The sequence below is a fragment of the Lepisma saccharinum genome, chromosome 19 (assembly GCF_977018435.1).
Source record: "Lepisma saccharinum chromosome 19, izLepSacc3.1, whole genome shotgun sequence".
NCBI classification, from domain to species: Eukaryota; Metazoa; Arthropoda; class Insecta; order Zygentoma; family Lepismatidae; genus Lepisma; species Lepisma saccharinum.
The window spans coordinates 56,268,076-56,274,923 of NC_139247.1; the positions used below are offsets into that span (position 1 = coordinate 56,268,076).

Below are 6,848 nucleotides of genomic sequence, written 5' to 3' on the forward strand. Positions count from 1 at the left end.
TATCTGGTTTTAAATAGCGAGCATTTATTTCTCGATCCCTCTAGCGTGGACACGCTGTATTTATCGATATATTGGATTGGTAAAATAATCGGTAATATTACCGATATGCCTATATCGGCCGATACCGATAGAGTACCGATTAATCGGTCCCGTCCCTAGTATATTAGAAATTACTAAATTATGAAATTTGTTGACCTTCATCTTTAGTAGTGCTTTAGTATTTGATTTTTTTTTAAACTTGTATAAAATGCTTACAATTTTTTTTTAATTTTATGTTTCTCAGCTTTATAGTGTATCCAATATTATCTTTGTGTTAGAAATTGAACTTATAACCTTTTAAAACAAAAACTATGAAGATCTAACAAACCTTAGATGCAGATACAACGCTCTGCTGTTCCATGGTAGGTTGGTAATTTCGAAATCTGGTCAGTGTGTGTTCCATCTTCCATTTCATTGTCGTGATTAAACCAAGAACTAGAAAAGCTGTGTAAAATAGATAACTGTTCTGCAGTTTTACTTCTAAAATTGTATTTGACAGGCTAATTGCTGTTTTTTGTGCTCGGATACATATTACATTACAAATGTATTATACAATTCTTCTTTTAAAGGGTCTTTCATTAAGAGTGATACTTTTTAAAAATTTTTTAAAAAATAAACCACTCAACGTATCAAAGTAAATTGTGCTTTATTTTGAAGCTTAGACATTGCAGTTATGTTCTGAACAAAATATCGTTCAAATGTCCACCACGGCTTTGAACACACTAACGCACACGAAGCTCCAATTGTTAATCACTCTGGCCAACATTAGTGGCGTTATATCTGCGATAGCCTGACGAATGTTCGCCTCCAATGTTCCAAAGTTCGTGGCTTGTCAGCATAGACTTGGGCTTTGATGTAGCCCCAAAGAAAAAAATCCATGGGTGTTAAATCACACGACCGTGGCGGCCAATTCACACATCCACGTCTTGAGATGATCCGGTCGCCAAACTTCTCCCTCAGCAAATCGAGCGTAGCATCAGCTGTGTGGCACGTAGCGCCATCCTGCTGGAACCACATGTTTTCAATATCTATGGTGTCAAGTTCTGGCCACAGAAATTCGCGTAACATGGATCTGTAGCGGTTGCCATTGACGGTAACGGTTCTCTCATCATCTCAAGAGAAATAAGGTCCAATGACGCCGCCACGCCATAAACCGCACCACACAGTGAGTTTTTCTAAATGGAATGGCACCTCATGGACCACTTGTGGGTCCTTCTCGCTCCAATAATGACAATTTTGCTTATTGACGAATCCACTAAGACAACAATGCGCCTCGTCTGAGAAGATGATTTTTCCACTGAAATCAGGATCAGTGGAGCCATCGTGTGCGTCGGTGTGTTCAAAGCCGTGGTGGACATTTGAACGGTATTTTGTTCAGAACATAACTGCAATGTCTAAGCTTCAAAATAAAGCACAATTTACTTTGATACGTTGAGTGGTTTATTTCTCTTTCAAATTTTAAAAAGTATCACTCTTAATGAAAGACCCTTTACTTCAGGTGAAATGAAATTTTAGTGATGGCTTCCATTCCATTGATAACAATCTGCAGATGTTTTCATCAGGCCCTGAAAACGTCAGTGGATGGAAGTTCAAATTACATCTACAACTTCTCAGGAGTTGTTAGAGGAAGTGGCTTGAGACTAGAAATGTTAGGTATGAGGGTCGTGTCATTTATCGATTTACAGTATGTAGTAGTGACCACAGCATTTAGGATACTGGAAGAGACTTTAATGTTAATTGAAAATTGCAAAAATACACCATCAAGGAGTTGGGGTTCAGTTCTTGGCTACGTTGTGGATGTCTGCATTTGTCCTAATTCTCATTTACACTTCTTGTGATATGTAAAGACACAGAAAAGAAATGTAAAGTAGGAATTCATATAAACATGAAGAAAGTAGAAAGTTGTAGGTAATGGAGCATTGGCACATGATAGTAGCAATTGGAGGTCTTCATAAGAATTGCTGGTCTAACATGTTTTGAAGGGATGGCTGTGCATCTTCATTTAGAATGTGGAGATAACTTTTCTTCAAGTATAAGTTTTCTTGGCTTTGTGTGATTATGAAACTAACAATCATTTGATTAAAAGATCTGAATGTTGAATGAATTTGACAAGTTTTCTAATTTTGGTAAACATCGGTGGGAAATTTATATTTATTCATGTAGGACGTGTATTCTTGTATTTATGGAAAAAAGATGAAGCAATCTTATAGAATTACTGATTGAAGACTTAACATTTTGCAGGTATTGGAGATGTAGCAGTGACTTAGAATTTCACAAACCCCAGATGCCATTCGCTGGACCATCATATCTCCTGACAATGGAACAACTTCTAGTGGTGCATGTAGAGATGTTTCATCAACATATCTTCCAGTGTAAGCGTTCTGAGGAGTTAGTCCTGCTGTTCACTTGACAAGTTCTTTGTGTAGGTAGATTTACTTCCCATCCTTGACTGGTAATAGTCAATTGAGGTTGTGACTATATTGTTATAACTACATATTATTCATTAAACTGAATTACATTGCGTTCAAATTATACTCTGTCTTGGAAGTGAGCGAATGAAAAGCAGTGTGAAAGTGGTAACTCAATTTAGCTTGACCAATGAATACATGAGAGAACAGAATGCAGCTAACAACAGTTTGCAGCAGCATGCATTGTGTTGTTCTGCCCCCTTGCTTTCTCCCCTTTACCATTATGCATGGCCTTGCTCCGCAGAGAGTGTAACTAAATTTTATACAAAACTCTTGTTAGTAACAGTTGGGCTGAAAAGTTCATAGGCTGACTCATAGATGGCGTTACTAGAATTAAATCCATGTGATTTTTACTTAGTACTAACCTTCAAAATATACGTGTATAAATTTCACAGCTGCCGGATAATTAGTTCGTGAGATATAGCATTGTGAGTGAAGCAGCTTTTGTTATTGTGAAAAAATGGATAAAGAATTTTGTGTGTTAATAAAGCATTGCTTTTTGGCAAAAAAAAAAAATACTGTTGAAGCCAAGGCTTGGCTTGATAAACATTATTCGGACTCTGCACCAGGAAAATCAGCTGTTGAGAAGTGGTTTGCTAAATTTAAACGAGGCAAAATGAGCATCGAAGACGATGCACGCAGTGGACGCCCCAAAGAGGCTGTTACCGACGAAAACATCAAAAAAGTCCACAAAATAATTTTAAATGATCGCAAAGTGAAGTTGATCGAGATAGCTGAGATTTAAAAAATTTCAAAGGAACGTGTTGGACATATTGTGCATGAATATTTGAACATGCAAAAGCTGTGTGCATTATGGGTGCCGCATGTGCTCACAATCGATCAAAAGCAACAACATTTTGATGATTCGGAGCAATGTTTAGCGATATTCAACCGTAATAAACACGAATTTTTCCGTCTATATATTACAATGGATGAAACATGGCTCCATAACTACACTGAGTCCAATCGACAGTCAGCCGAGTGGACTGCACGTGATGAACCGAATCCAAAGCGTGGAAAGACGCAACAGTCGGCTGGCAAGGTTATGGCATCAGTATTCTGGGATGCGCATGGTATTATATTCATCGATTACCTCAAAAAGGGCCAGACCATCAACAGCGATTATTACATAGCGTTGTTGGAGCGTTTAAAGGATGAAATCACGAAAAAACGGCCCCATTTGAAGAAGAAAAAAGTGCTGTTTCATCAAGACAATGCACCGTGTCACAAATCAATGAAAACAATGGCAAAATTATATGAATTAGACTACGAATTGCTTCCCCATCCACCATATTCTCCAGATCTGGCCCCCAGTGACTTTTTCCTGTTTGCAGACCTTAAAAGAATGCTCGCTGGAAAGAAATTTAGCACTGATGAAGAGGTAATCGCCGAAACAGGCCTATTTTGAGGCTAAAGAGAAATCGTACTATAAAAATGGCATCGAAAAATTGTATGACCGCTATAATCGTTGTATCGCCCTCAAAGGCAACTATATTGAATAATAAAATTGAATTTTGTCAAAAATATTTTTACTATGTTAGCCTACGAACTGTTCAGCCCAACTGTTAGTTTGAACACATTTAGTGTCCACTATTACTTTTGTGTTTGTAATTTCAATACTTCGAGTAGTAAATGATAAATCTCTCAATTATATGTAAACAAATTTAATTTTCTTTCAGTATCATGAAATAACATCAGTATTTTTTTTATAGGATGTGAATATTAGATGTGTTATGAGCTAAGCATTTACACTGTTGTGAAATATTCAAATGTATTAATTTCCTGTTTTCATTTAATTCTTGCTTATTCATATTGGTTAACCATTTTTTCCTGATGTAATTTAGGTTCAGGCTCTGAAATTACATTACTTCATTTGAACCTTACTTGTCATATATTTATTCCGGCAGTTTTCAATTAAATTTTCAATGTGTTTTAAAGAATTGATCTCTTCAGAATCTTAGATCATTGAATATTTTATCATCTATGCATTAATTTGTTGAAAATCTTGTTTAACAAGTGTGTTTACTTCTTCAGCAGTCCATAATTCTTCTCATACCTATGGACAATGAAGATAAGAAGAATTCTTCACTGGAGCTACTTGGATGTCCTGAAGATGGAACAGCATGGTGTTATGGCAAGGTATCTCATACCAGATATGATAGAAAGATTGTGACATTAATTTTGGTAATAAGTTGAAATTTTTACATTTTACATTTCTGGCTGTTGTTTTTAATAGCAGTTCAGGATGCAACAATTAGTATATGAAAAATGTTGGAATTTGTTGACCTACTGTGACTTTTTAAATGCTGCATCTTCAACAGATTTGGTATTTGACCTTTTATTTTCAGCTTTATAGACGGCTAACTTTTTTTTAGTTAATCTAGTATTTTTGCCAGTTTTAGAGAATATACAATATTACCTGTTCAAAATTGAAGTCTTAACCCTTTCCAAACTTGCACATCAAATCACAAGCTTTGCATTTTGAAGTTGATTGTTGCAACTGATTAGCTTGGCTCTTTCTCAACGATATTTTTTTTTTTTTGTAAAGTTTTATCTTAGCATGTGGATTTTCTAGTAACTCCTGAGACTAAATTTAATTAACTTTTTTTTGGAATTGGGAGGGGCGACAGTTCATGCATTTGACATGATTCTAGTTTAAATTTAAGTGTTATCATTATCATTAGAGTAGTTTGTTGTCACTGTTGTTACTAGGTATGTGAAGTATCTTACGTTTCTTTAAAGAATATATAAATAATACAGTGTTGCTACTGTGGTATGACCAGCTTTAGAACCTTTAAAAGTGGGCATGGTTCCATGATTTTTTTTTTTTTTTTTTAATTCTCTGATATTTACAACACACAGTCACAGCCATTATGATGATATTTATGCTATTCAAATAATGAAAGTAAGGAATTGAAAATCTATATTGATACAGAATAAACCAGTTTGACAAGTGCAATAAAATGCAAGGTTATATGTCGACATGTAATATCAGCTGCATCCCTCTCATCTGTAGGCTCAGGTTTTCCACATTTTCTAATGTGCTTTGCTTCATAATACAATATTGTACCTGTTGACTTGTTAGTTAATACCATGTGTTGTTTAATTTTAAATGGTTGAATTCCAGCATATACAGGAACGTTCGTTACCTGTAGATCTCGAAGTGACAATCGACTCGCTGGTTCATTGATGAAACTCTGATGAACTCTCCTGAAATAAAGCTCCTTTCCGATAGTGTACTACTCCTCACTGTAACTCCTTTTGTAACGTTCGGTAATCTGACTTTAAGTCGGAGGCAACAACTATTTGCGCCATAACTTCGTTTGTACAACTGTTTGTATAATTCCGAGGCACCGATTGTGCACGCGATAGATTTCAGTTACCGACTGCGTGAAGAAATATTCTCCCGGGCTATTTAAACGAAATTCGAACTTCGGCTGTTGAGAGACCGCATCTCTCAAAAACTGCTTTCAGCGTAAAGCTGTGTTTGCAGTATCTTTCTGTAATTCCGGAAGAATTTGTATCAGCGGATTTTTACATCCGCTGAAGATCGCAGGTGGTATTTGCTTGAAAGAAGGTCTTTCCAGCTTCTTTCATACTCGGGCCCTTTTTATGAAATGATTAGACTATCGGACTATGGTGCCCGGGGTCCCGGATTAGTCATGCCTTCGGCATGATACAGTATCTAAACCCTGATATTATTTTAATGGTCTTTTCTACATTTTAACTTTTTTGAGGCCATAGTAGGAAGTGGCCTGCCACCTCCCATGTGCATGTCTCACCTGATGTCTGCAATGTATACTTTTCATTGGGGAGTTAAAAGTATTTTCCCACCTAGTTTATTTCCTCGCAACCGATCCTGTCCTTTCCTTTTATGTTTCATTTGCCACAGGAAATGTAGTCAGTGCTTCAGGAGAATGATGTGTAAGAAGATTGCATTCCTAGCTTTCCCCTGAATTCATCACTGTGCATAGCATATTGTCAACCACAGACATTAAAACTTATTTCTCTTTTGTCAAACCATGTATGCATTTTACCAGCAGAGGATTTAACATTGATTCTAGAGAAGTTCTTACGTACATTATTTTTTCTTCCCATCTGTTTTGTCTTAATTGTAAGATACTCCAGTGCTTGTGGCGATTCTTTATTTGGTCCAAGTTGGATCATATGTTCAGTGTAAGCATAGGTCCAACTCAAGTTTTCAAAATACAAGATACTTTGATCATTACTGTACGTAACTGTTGTATGGATGTTTGGGGTGGGAGTCATGCTGTACAGGAGTCAAAACACATCTGCAGGGATGTGCCCAGTAATCTATGGAAGGCGTCAAATTTGCCTCAC

At 36.4% G+C, this 6,848-nt stretch overlaps 1 long non-coding RNA gene across 1 annotated transcript; it reads left to right on the forward strand.

Moving 5' to 3' along the window:
- The first annotated feature begins 1,541 nt into the window (after positions 1 to 1,541).
- LOC146003173 (uncharacterized) lies at positions 1,542 to 4,646 on the forward strand. Its single transcript, XR_014443795.1, has 3 exons — positions 1,542 to 1,692; positions 2,281 to 2,411; positions 4,542 to 4,646. It is a non-coding gene; the product is annotated as an uncharacterized LOC146003173 (long non-coding RNA).
- The last annotated feature ends 2,202 nt before the right edge of the window (positions 4,647 to 6,848 follow it).